Here is a 13,697-nt window from a genome sequence, read left to right as displayed (position 1 = left end):
AGTATGTATATATATAGGCATGTCGATATATATATTATATATATATCTATATATATATATGTATATAGTTCCACCGTATGTAAACCTATGTTTACATACGACCTTCCCCATGTACATCGGTATCTGGGTCAGTGTCTTCCCCGAGAGTGGCAATTTCGACCCGGGATTTGACGTGTCGGCATGATTTTTCTTCAGTTTCATACATTTCGTTATCGTTATCGAGATTCCATCGCGCTAACTTTGACGTATTCTCAACATATTTCTATATATATATATTTCTTTCACAAATATGGGATACAATAACCCATCGCGGTTCGATGAAATTTCGAAACGACAAACTTTACCGGATTTGTAATCGATTTTTATTCGATAAGAATATAAATAAAAGCATAAAATTAGCGATAATTTTTACAACGATTAAAAGCAAATAATTTTTTTCTGAAATAAGTTTCCAGTTTAAATGTGATATATATATATATATATAATGATAAAATATAATGTCTGAATTATTCGTTTTTATCGGTTGGCGATGTTAATAACAATTGAAGTATCTTATTAAAGTTGCAAAATAGATATCGTTACAGAGAAATATAAATCTGTGTTTCATTTTATGTACAGAGCTTGACAACTGAAAATATCGCGGATAAATTTAACGTAGCATTATGTTATATGTATACGTAATGTGCGTCCAATACGTCTGCAACGTATAAACACAGAATTATCCGGACAGTTATAATTGGATGATTCGTGATAACGAATAAGAATTAATGCAGAAAAGAATGTCATTATTCAGCGCGATTTTTCTGATTCGAATGGGAATATCAAATAGCGCGATAACGTCAATTACGTTCCGCGACTGCTAATTGCTCCTGTAAGTTCCCGCAGTCGCAATACATTTCCGCGAAATACTCCGTTCATTTAATTATGCAATGACAATGCTCTTCGCTTTTCTCTTTGTCGCATTGGCTGTCATTACGGATGTAGTGAAACAGTCATGATAATGCGCATAAATTTATTCCGCATGAAACACCTCTAATGCATTGTCCAGCAATGTCCCTTTCCTCTTTTCTCGATGCATTAGAGTAATGTCGGATCATGAGTATTTTCGGGATTTCGTTAAAAAGCTTTTCGTTGTTAGCTATAGAATTATGCAAAAAGTATCACGAGTATCTTCTCCATCTTGTGTAATATTCCATTCTGAATACCGTATACGCGGAAATGTTGTAATATTGCTGTCATTGTCGCGCGTTATCATCTCATCTGATGTTAATGCCGAAAAATGCGCGCGCTCATAGTCGCGCGCCATAAGTTTCGAGTAATAAAACAAATAATTATAACATAATAAAGAATAATAAAACTTCAAAAATACAACGTTAAAGTAAATTTCAGCGGAGGGAAAAAAAATCCAAATATTCAAGAAAAAATATTCTGCTTTTATCAAATGCCACCTATTACCGCACACTCTGTTTAGCCATGAATAAATCCGGCTTTATTCACTTTTTGCTAGTGACTTTAATTATCCGCCTCTGTGAAATTTATAACGATGACTTATAGTTGTTTTTGTTTTGCCGGGCACGTAGCATATAAAATTGCGACACTGCTTAAAAATGCAGTTCGCGCAGCAGAAATCGCGCGGAATAATATATGCGTCGCGTATGATGTATCAAGGGGGTTAAGTACTCACGATAATTAATGCAGAAATTAATTCCGCGTGTAACAACTTCGATACGTCATGCAGTCGCGACGAACCGACCGGAGAACGGTCGGCGCGATCGCGCGACGCGGTTACGATTGAGCAATGTGGGTGAAGGCTAATGGCCGACCTCAAAGTTTTAATCGACAATTTTCGCCAAACACCGCGACACATCATTCATAGCAGTACATAATCGATACAGGACTTTTCCCCGAGAAACTTTATTTCAACGAGAGAGAAATTGAAATCGTCTGTAATAAAATAATAATTGATTTTAAAACTTGATAAATTTAATCACTTCATGTTTCTTTAATTTATATGTAAGGACACGTACGTTAACACATTGCATAATGTGTGCAACTAGAAAAAGCAATAATTAATACAGCAATAATTGATAAATAATTAAAAATAATTAATGATAAATCTTTTTATAATATTTCCGTAAATTGAATTATCAATACTATAAAAGTAAGACGATACATTTTTACGATTGTAATAATCGCTCTGTTATCACGTAAATTTACCCAATTTGTTCTATCCGCCGTTTCTTCTCTGCCTCTGCGTTAAACACAGCGGCATCGAAGTGAAGCGTAGCTGCTGGCAGTGAAAAATCGCCGTGCTCGACTGGAGGTCGTTACGTTTAAATTCAGTCGGCCAGGTGTAATGAGAGAGAAAGAGAGGGAGAGAGAGAGAGAGAGATAGAGAGAGAGACGGCGGGTTTGAGGAGAGAAATATGCGTCTCTCGGTCCCTCGAGCGCTGTGAGGTGAGGTTTCGCACCTGCACGCACGTTCCAGTTCTCAGAGTCGCACGGCCTAGATTTCGTTTCATTACAATCGTTTCTGTGATAATCCAGGTTCTCGTTGCGAGTTCGATTCGCGATTCATCGACGCTAACAATCACCGCTGTTGATAGGAATAATGGAATTTTTTAAAGTATCAAAAAAAGGCTCGAGAATTAAAAAATCAACTAACAAACAAAAGACCGACGCGAATCAATCAGAGATGGATATGTGATAACAAAGAATGTCAGTAACAATGGAAATGATTGAAAATCATTTTTAAAAGTTTTCAAATAATCGAGTACATAATGGTTTATTGTCTAACACGCGCATAAAATACTATAGAGAATTTAATCTCTGTTCGTAAAAAAAAGTATAATGCAGCTGATGAGCAAGTTCGTAGCAATTAATTCTTCATTATTTTATTCCACGACTATTTCAATTATTTAACATAAAATGAATTATTTTATAAACAAAAAAAAAAAAAAAAAAAAATCAACGACATTATATTTTCATCTCGCATCGCGCAGATTTATATTTATCACAAAACAAGTGTAATTATTTTATAATGAACACATATCCCTTTTCAATGGTGTCGCGGAAAGGCGAGTTATTGTTATTATGATTCTTATAAAATCAGTACCGATATTTTGAGCGTGTAAATAAAAGATGGAGTATATTCTATATAGTCTTATACTCGCAGGGCGCGCGCGTCTCGGTTTTAACGCCTCGTTACGGTAATATTTCGCAAGAAAGCATTAGCAACACTGCATCGCGGCAGTAATAGTGCGGCGAGTCGCAGTCGGCTATTCGGTTAGAAACCGGAAACCGGGCCCCCCCGCCGAGGCAAGACGAAACGAAATTGGCGGAAGTTACGCAGCGAAAACGCCTCAGCGCAGTCGTCCATAAATCAGCCCCACTTCTTTCACCCCCCCTTGTCCTGCTCTCAGCCTCGTCCTCTTCTGTCCTTACTCTTTCTCGCGTCCCTTCCTCTAACATTCTCTTTTTCTCTTGTTTTCCATAAAACCGTACAGACGTATCTACTTATTCGACGCGACGATCGATCACCGGGCGATCATGCGAGCAGAGAAAAAAAGAGAGAGGGGGAGAGAGAGAGAGAGAGAGAGAGAGAGAGAGAGAAAGAGAAACAGAGGAATGACTACGCGTGAATCGTGGCCCTTGATATGCGCGAATTCTTAGTATTCATAAACCAATACTGATGATTATTCAGCGGATGCAAATACTGTTTGTGTTTGCGCTGCGCGCGAATGAAGAAACGGCCACGCTCTTTTCACGTTATTAACTATGCCGCTATTGTGTACTCGATACGTGCCGATAATAGTGACAAAAAGAATATTAAGAGCGATAATAACAACTCTTAATACGTTGCAATAACCGCAATAACACATATAAATATCGTGTAAACATTAAAAAGAAAAAAGAGAAGATTTAAACTTTCTTTATATATTATATTAATAATGGATTATGTTCATCTTTTTGTACAGATAAAAAATATTGTAAAAAAGAACAATTAATAGAGATAACAAAGATTAGTCACTTTAGCGCTTCGAGGTGAAATCGATCGATTGCCGTCAATAAGATTTTGAGATTTGATTTTAGCTCTTTCGGCAAAGCGACGGGAAGATATATCTTAGTCGTTGCTTGCAAAGTACTGCTGAATTATGTTAACCGAATCTCAGTGAGAAAGAATTCACCATTTCAATCTTGAGAGAATGCCTACTCGTATAAAATCCAATTCGAGGGAGGAAGAGAGAGAGAAAGAGAGAGAGAAAGAGAGAGAGAAAGAGGGTTTAAAGGTGAATTTTGTGGATGTTCACGCTCGATCGTTCGCCGCCAGGTAAGCGATTGCGTCACCACGACTGAAATATGTTCGGCCGATTACGTGGAGCCGCGCAAAATCCTTCTCTCGAATGGAGAAGACAAAGGGAGCCGCTCTCGCGCGCGCTGATCTTCGTAGGCCTGGAACACGTGTTCAAGGCCTATTCCTGTAATAGGCCCATAAAGATCGACGAGGCTTCGCGAAATGATTCGTTATCCCGCGCCTTATGGATCTCCCCCTCGCCGGTGTCTCGTTATAAACAAAAATGAAAGTCGCGCCACGATAAAAATGTGTATTTTTTTTTTTTTTAAGCAGCGACGAGTGCCGGCGTGTGATATATAGTTTCAATTTTGAAGTACAGTTGCGCGTTTCAGGAGCCTTTTGAAACTTTCGTTATCTAATTAAGGCGGGAATTCGGTTTATTGCAATTTCGCTTCTGTTCGCAGATTTAATGACATCGCAGACTTCTACGAGTGAAATGCGCGCCTCGCACAGTAATTCCACGCAGAAATATGACAGTCACCTGTTTTTATTAAAATTTGTGATTTTATCGCTTTAGCCGAGATAATAGCTACTGCAGAATGTAAATATAAAAAGCTATATTTATCAAAAACATATTTTTCTTGCAAATAAAACGGTATATTATAAAACGGAATATTGAAAAAAAAAATAGAAATGTTATTTGATAAATAATTTGATCTCTGCTATACGTTGCGTCGTAATATTGCAAAAACAGCAAGTAATTGACGAACACTATTATACTGATTTTTACCGAAACTTATTTTATTTATACCGAATCAAGTAATGTGGAGGGGTGATGTTATTGTTCCAAATTGTGCTCAACTGCGAGAGAGCGAAATGTCGATCGCACTCGTATACACGCTAAAGTCACGCATTGTGTGGAAAGTTCAGGCGTGAGTTTGGCCAACTTTTCGATATTATATGTACCAGACGTAACTACTTCGCAAACAATGTTTACGCGTCGAACGGTTACCGTACAAGATCCATATAAAGCGCATGTATTATTGTAGTTGATAATTACTCATGTAATCAACAATGTGTCACCTTTAATCTTTGATATTAAATTATGAAAAAGGAGGAAAAGAACATTTTTCCGCATTATTACAGCATTCGTGTGTACGATAATTGTCATTCGACATGCCAGTCCAAGTGAGAAGAAAAATTTAATATCAAATTATAGTCATTTGTATATGTCAATTTTGAAAAAAGCATGATGTATATTTTAATGTCGACGCGTGCGTTGCTACTCGTCACGCACGAGTGCCTTCGCTCGGTCACAGGAATTGGATCATTACGCATATGTGGAGCATTAGTATTGAACGTGCGAAACACGTGGCTTACCTCTCTCACAACCATACCAATTAGTGCGAAGCACCTGCTTTTGACAAAAAAATTTAATTTATTTTTCGGAACGTGATGACCCCTTTATAATTACTCACGTTGTTAAAGACGCTCTTCCTGAAATTGCCACGCGCGGATGGCACTTAATAATTATATAGCGGTACAATTACGCTCTACGCTCGCGCGCGCGCGCGCGCGCGTGCTAATGTACGTGCACATGAATAGTCTGAGCTTCGCTCGTCGCTGCCTCGTTACTCGTTTTCCCTAACGTCGAGGCGACCGCCTCGTTTAATTAAGGAATGTGTTAACTGATAAGTGCAGATGAGCGAGAGCTATGCACGACAGCGCGTGCGCGTCTATATTGCTTTTACGAGCACATCGAGTAGTGACGCGCTACTTCGTGAAAAGGATGTAATATCGAAAAATGCGAAGATGCTGAATAAATTTAATCTCAGAAATTAATGAATCAATTGTGATATTGACATCATATTTGTATGCAATTTTTATCGCAACATTTTCGTTGTAATATATTTGATTATTTGAAACACACAAAGTAATCAAAACTAAGAACCGAAATTTTTTATGTAAAATATATTCGAGATTATCTTAAAAAGAGAAAGAGGAAACAACGAGTTTTACACCCGGAAAATGTTTATAAATTAATTTCTTGCATCATATCATAGCAAAAATATTACCAATTTTATATTTTTTAAATGTATTAATCGTACATATAAAAAAATTTCTATGAGATATTATTCACTCAGGGATTGCGTTATTTCATGTTGAGAGTTTGTATAGAATATAAAGAACTGTTATGATTTAATTATTCGTTAAAAGCATAAAAATCACTAATTTATATATTTTTTCTTTATTCGCTCCTGGATATTAATTCGTTAAAAGTTTCGAAAAAATAAGAAACTGGGTCATTTATAAGCGATGTTGAGTCATACAGGACTTTTCTAGGAATTCCATGTGTCAGATGGCGAGAATGGTGATGTACGCACACGGAATATTCATGACTGCGTAAGCGTAAGCGTATGATGTAATTGATGATATCGGTGATGTTTGTAGTATCATTAATTTCGTGTCATCTTGCAATTTCGTATTGGACTACATTACAGCCAATTCTGCTATTCACTCTCAACAATAAATAATTATAATGATCGATGCTCCATCGCTCATTCTTGCTTTTTATTTTCTGCAATTTATCGAACAGAACGCAAACTCCGCGCGGAAGCGCTCTATACTCGCTCTATTTTTAGCACGATGGGAGTTGATAACTCGACGGCGGCGCTTGTTTCCCTTTTCGCGAACCTTCGAACACGCTTACGAAACACCCCCACGTAATCGGCCCAGTTTTACGCGGCGTCGGGTGGGCGTTGATACATAGCCGGCGTTTATTTCACTTTTTCGCATGTTTAACGCGGCCGCGGCGCAACATTGCGCACGATAAAACTGTGCCGAGTTTGCTTGAGCGGATTTTTCGTCGAGCGCCAGCCGAGCACGATTTTTCGTCCGAGAATGCGGACTTTGCATCACCCACGAGCGCGACACGTATTATGCACACGCGGCGGGAAGTGCGCGCAAAAGTACGTACAAGTAGTGTGTGCAAGCACGCCGCATATCGGTGCCATAATTTCACATCGTTCCTCTGCCTACATCATATATCTGCTGCGAAGAGCTCTCTCGCAGCTGTCGGCTTTGCATGCCGGCCCGCCTCTCAGCCGGCAGAGATCACGTTTCAATGGTTTCGAGGATTTCAATGGTTTTTAACAGCGCGCGCGGCGTATCGTCGGCTTTTCAATCCTTTGCAAATTATCGCGCGGAATTGCGAAAGCTGGTGGTCCACCGAGCACTTCAGAGAGAGGGAGAGAGAGAGAGAGAGAGAGAAATTTCGCAAGCTGCAATACGATCCCGCGGCTTCGATCATCGTCCGAGTGACGATGTGAAGAACTTTTGTGATTCCCGTGCAGAATGATAAAATGTTAACTAAGAGTGGGTCATACACGAGAGTATCCAGACATTTGCATCATTGCACTTTATCAGAATGCAATTAAATTGGAATTGTCAAGTGAATTTTCAATGTGGAATATAATGCTATACCCAGTGAGAAATATTTCATTGAACATTTTTTTTACATGTATGACATCAGTTTTAAGAATATAAATGACGGTATTTATCGCGATGTGAAAGTGAGAGAAATAAATTCGTGAACACTTTTCCCTCCAACGAGCGTACGCTCGTTGTTGTTTTTTTTTTTTTTCCCCCCCTCGGCACAGGTCGAAGATCGATCTCCATAAACGCGTTTGTATGAACTAAACGTTTACCTCGCTTCCTATTTATTCCACTGCGGTCTTAATAACACCTTTCGCGATTTATTTTTCCGCGCGGTAGAGTTTCACAAGATCCTCGTTCTACCGTTAAACACGCGCGTACAGAACTCGCGTGTTCGTCACTTTGTAACCACTTCCTTCCGACTGCGTCTCTCCGCGCGACAACGGCAACTGCGAACGCGACGTTCATCTGTTTACCAGCGGGAATGATTCTCGGCGCGGCGATAACACGCCATTTTCGAGGCATGGCGCGACTCGCCACGGCAATGGCGTGTACCGAGAGGAGCGGGTAACCGACATTTTCGAGACAAAAGTCGTTCAGCGAGACCGGATCGGCCTTCGTCGAGTCAGGTAGCAGCTGGAAGGACCCGCAGCGCGCCGTACGCGCGGCTATATTACGCGCGCGAAGGGATATATATATATATATTGCGGAGGGGATATATATATATATTTTATATATATATATTTCGACTCGATATAATTCGGACTTATCCGTCCGGCTGATACTTCCAACGCCGGTATCTCGACTTTCGTTGCGGCAGATCGATACCAGAACCGGGGTGGGGCATTGTCGTGTCCCCACCTCCTCCTCCTCCTCCTCCTCCCCCCGGCCTTCTGCTACCCCCGTCCCGCTCGCTGCTGCTGGTTGACGGCCGCGACGAGGGTCCTGACGCCGGGAGACGTAGGATCGTCGACGCTTAAGGCGAAACTACACGGCACGCTTTTGACGGTATCTAAAATGAGGCGTCGGTCCGAAGAAAAATCAAGAATCGAGAGCAATATTCGCTGAGCAATCTTGAGCGCTATAGCGAATAATCTCTAGGATTGTTCGCGTAGCACTGGTTGCGATTCATCTAGGTCATGAATGGTAATATTATCTTACATCTCGCTTTTTCACCTTGAACTTGACAATGTATTGTGCAAAATAGGTAGATCTGTATTTTCTTCTCTATTATTACTAAAATAAGTTATGAAATTTTTAATATTCATACAAATACATGCTCCAAACTTATTATTGCAACTATTTTTAGCTTATAAACAGAAGTTTTTATGTTGAAAAAGATCTTATAACTTTCACAACATTTATCGCATCAAATTAAAATCATTATAATAGCGAGTTTACCTTTTGCCTTGTTAACAAATTTAGAATCGCGACGAATCACAGATGGGACTAGCCACGTCGATCGTTATCAGACAGTTTATCGCTGACGTTACGCGTCTAAACAAAAACCCGCGTTCGCTGTGGATGATTCATCCGGTATGATCACAGTCAAAGAGCGTACCGTGTAAATTCGCTTTTACGCGACGGTGCCTGTGTAAACGTGTGCGTGTATGCACGGCCGGAGGTCGCCCGTGCGCGCGCCACGTGAACAAAAACAAGCGGCACTCTTCTCAACGAACGCGATCGAGGCGGAGCGCGGTTAGCGCAAGGCTTCTACTAAACGTCGTTTCGAACACATCCTGGAAGGCTGGTTCTCTCTCGAGAAGCTTCGCTTCCCTCGTTCTTCATCGTCGTTAAATCGAGAATAGTTCGGAAGAAAGTGCCGTTAACTTATACTTCATTAGTCGTCTTCTAACAAGATTTTTAACGCAATTTTAGGAGTGGACTAATCGAGAGTCAAAACAGCATTCCTTGGCTATGCTAAACGACTTTATCAAACATCGAAAAATAAATTCCAAGTAGTCACAAGCCTTTATTCTAATCAAATATTACACACGCCTCTTCTTTTTCAATCCATCGAAAATAAAGTCTAAAACAAATTTTATTTTAAAATCCTTGAAAAAAGAAATATTATTACGTGCTGGCACGTCCTCAAAGGGCCACTAAGAAACATCAAATAGTTAGAAAAGAGCTTGTTCCGTTAAATGTCTGTCTAAATATAACCCGCGGTGAAAATTTATTTTCGACATTTTTAGAATAAAGTTGTTCGTAAAATGAATAATTCAATTATCTTAACACACGTTATACTCACAATTTAATTATTATAAAATTATTATTATTAAGAGACTCATTGTACTCTCCGTTGTATTTCATTCGCATGAATGAATTTCCTGCGAAAACGGTTAAAGCCGACGATGAAAGCCACGTTGTAAAAATATCATGTTTTTATTCGCATATATATATGCGACGTCATTGCAATTAAAACCGATAGTAAAATACTCCTTGGACGTTTATGCATGTAATGGCGCAGTTTATCGGTCACGTTAAGGGTACTGTAAATCGAACCGCTTATTACCAGAAATATTATACATGCAACGGGTCTCATTGAATTATTCCAACCGCAATAACGCTACGCATCAATCGTTGCTCATGAAAAGCCCAACGCGCATTCCGTGTGTATAATTAAACTGTATATTAGAATTCGTAATAAATGACGAAAATTGAAACGAATGATTCGATTAGATGTATTTCTGTATTTTGAAGAAAAATCATTGGTATGCAAATAATAATGGAGACATTTAAATCGACGTCTATTATGCTTTCGTTTGCGAAAAAATCTATAATCAATATTCTTCCCACTGAAGTCGGCGAAATAATCTTGTATATTCTTGCTAAGAAAACAAACACGAGGGGAATTGGCTTGATTTTTCAATTCTTGAGAGGTACAAAACTCTGTCCATTGGATTTTCATCAAAAATAACACGAGCTCTGCTGGCTGAATCTGATTTAACGGTACATTAGCATGAAGCAACATGGTTTTCTTAAAAAGTTTAAGGATTATTACGAGACGGATGATTAAGTACAATGATAGGTGAAGTGCTTAAGAATCCCAAGAAACGAAAGCGGCGAATTTAATCAAACTTTTAGTTCGCGTCTACCTTAAAACGCAATTAATGTGAGTTAGCACTTTCTCCCCCTCTCTCTGTCTCTCTTCCGCGCTATCAAAAGCGATGTGTCGCAGGTCACGCGAGCACGCAAAAGCCGGCGTCTCCACACTGTAAAAACGCGAAACCGTCACACCGCCGGTGCACGGCACCAAATTCGCCACGCGATGCTAAGCAGCGCAACGAAAAAAATAAAAATAAGAACAAAGAACAAAAAGAATTTCATTTCGACCCCGATTTCGAGCATATTTCGAAATAGCGAACGCGTATGAAAAATGCATCCTCATTCTGTTTTCACGATCGTTGCATAGCAGTAATAAAATGAAGCATGAAAATTAAAATGATGTAAAGTGTAAGCTTATTGCAACAGATTTGACATCGAGAAAAGGAAAAAAAAAACTTTATTTTTCTATATGTCTTTTCTCCATGTTATTCTTAATAAATTCATTGTTTGGATCTAACATTATTTCACCCAAATGGAAACAATTGATTTTTTATAACGTCAATTTTGAGTGAACTAATTATCGTCCATGTCGAAAATTGCTCGCGCGGCATTGCTTGTTATCGCGAATTTCGAAATATAATGGCCGTTGCGAATTTTCACGACAGTTTCGAAATAATTGTCATCCTAATTTATGCGCCTTCACTCCTCATTTCTCCCTCTCAGCCGCATAAATACGATTGGAATGGATTCGACTGCTCGCAATATTGACGATACGACTACTCACATCACCTCGGGCGATTACGCGAACGAGCGCCAGCCAGCCAGCGGTAACTTTCGTGCCGCGTTTATGCCGTTTATGAGAGAAGTTCGTCGAACGCAGAATACGCGCGCGAGCGTTACGCGCCATTCCCCGCGTGTTTTCCTCGCGACGTGCGCACGCGAGGTATGCCGCGAACGCTCGTTAAATCATAACCGTAATGGAGGGCGCATTGCATTACAGTCGAAATGCACTTCGGCAAGCGGCGGCAATTTTTGATTCGCGTTTGACTGTTTTCGGGACCAAAACGGAGCTTCGTTAACGGAATTCTCAGCATATAGATCCGATTTTCTATCACGATAACAAAATAAATTTTTTTCTCTCTTTTTTCAAAAAACATCCAATTAATAATTAAAAAAATTTGGCGTGCTTTAAAACATAGAAAAAGCTATCTGCGATCAGCGCAGAGTTTTCCTGCATATTTCACCGTACAGACGCTGTCAGCGACGTGAAGCGACACCCGAAAGAAATCTAAATAAATAAAAATTTAACACTTTTACAGCGTGTTCCGTTTCCGAATCGCGCGTCTAGTTGAAAACGATGCAGTCTTCGTCTCGAAGTTCCGGATCAGAAAGAAGAAGGAGGAGGAGGAGGTCAAAGACCGCGACAGACGTTACAGCCGTTCGAGGCCCAGCGCGCGACGTGCACCTCCAGGTGCATCGCTGCGAGTATTCTCGTCGCAAAATTACCCGCGACAAGTCACGGTGTCATCGTTCCGATTTTACGACACCGTCTATCCCTGCCGTTGAACGTGCCGCGTTCCCGAGAAGTCTTTCCCGCATGTAAAACTTTCAAAAAATAACGCCATGCCAGAATATTCGAAACGAAGAATACGAAGAATTCTCGCGGCAATGAATGGACGATATTAACATTATCGATATTGTCGTCAAACTCTTCCAACATGCTCCATAATATCGCAAAATTGTTTCGGATAATAATAAAAAAAAAAAAAGCGTGTGAAGAGAATTTGGAATGTCCTGTGTGCAACGTGATATTTGTCGAGATTATTAGTATGTTTTATTACAAATGAAATCTCTCCGCGTCGCGCACGAGCTTTTAGGTACAAATTTCGCAATTTTTGATAAAACGCGAGTTTTTAAAGCCGATAGCAGAATGTAGAGCACATTCCTGCAAATTATTTACGGTAGAATAAATCCGCACGAAAGGGGATCGATGTGTAGAGTCGTTAGAGATGGACCGAGAACATTCTTGGCGCGTTTCGCTTGACGTAACATGTACGATGATATATATGTGTGTGTGTGTGTATATATATATATATATATATATATACATAACGGCCGCCGCGATGAGCAAACAAATCGAGCGTAATTTTTCTTCGAGACTTCACAGAATAGTTAAAGCGGATAAAATCAAGCGATACTTACTAATGCGCGATTAATTATATTGGTAGTATGCTCTGGCTGCTAAAGTGCAACAGGTTGTGTTAACCTCTAATGTTCTTCGGCGCGAAATGCATTTACGTGAATGATTAATGCTCCTGATTGACATAAGTTGGTATTACGATATACATTACTTGTACTAAAAGCAAACATTCACCTGTTGTGTTCATCGACGTGAGTAAGAATCACACGCCGCGCGGAACTCGGTAATGCGTTCGCGCGAGAGTTTCGAGCCGATTGCCGCGTGGAAATTTGTCGTATTGCGACCGGAAAGCGCCACTGGTGTGTTGTCACGTCGATACGATTAACACACAGAACCGCTTACAAAATGCAACTTATAATCTTCGTCGACTTCTTTCGACACAATGTTACGCGGTACGCGCGCGCGGAGTTTCGTAATCCCCTGGTTTTTAAGCTGATATCAAGCAAGCATGCGGCAGCAATAAAATTGAGAACATGCAATTAAAGAAAAATAGCACGTTGCCGCAAAATCATTTTCTGTCACTGAAATCACAAACTTTCCGCATTCTCGAAGAATTCGTAGATTGCTTATCTTTATGAAATGCACTATTTTGATTCTTAATAATTTAAAGCTCAAAAAACTAAACTGAATTCGCAAGTTATTTTACTATTTCCTGCCAATGTAAAAGGTCTCATTCATATTTACGCGTTTACTTGTACAAAATAAATAAACTCCCTTAAA

At 39.7% G+C, this 13,697-nt stretch overlaps 1 protein-coding gene across 19 annotated transcripts in view; it reads right to left on the bottom strand.

The window, feature by feature from the left end:
• tou (toutatis) overlaps positions 1 to 13,697 on the bottom strand; it is a 144,884-nt gene that overhangs the window by 55,194 nt on the left and 75,993 nt on the right. The window lies entirely within an intron of this gene.

This window comes from Linepithema humile, chromosome 5 (assembly GCF_040581485.1).
Source record: "Linepithema humile isolate Giens D197 chromosome 5, Lhum_UNIL_v1.0, whole genome shotgun sequence".
Taxonomy (NCBI): Eukaryota; Metazoa; Arthropoda; class Insecta; order Hymenoptera; family Formicidae; genus Linepithema; species Linepithema humile.
The sequence above is the reverse complement of the archived record's forward strand: the minus strand, read 5'-3'. Positions and strand labels throughout refer to the sequence as shown.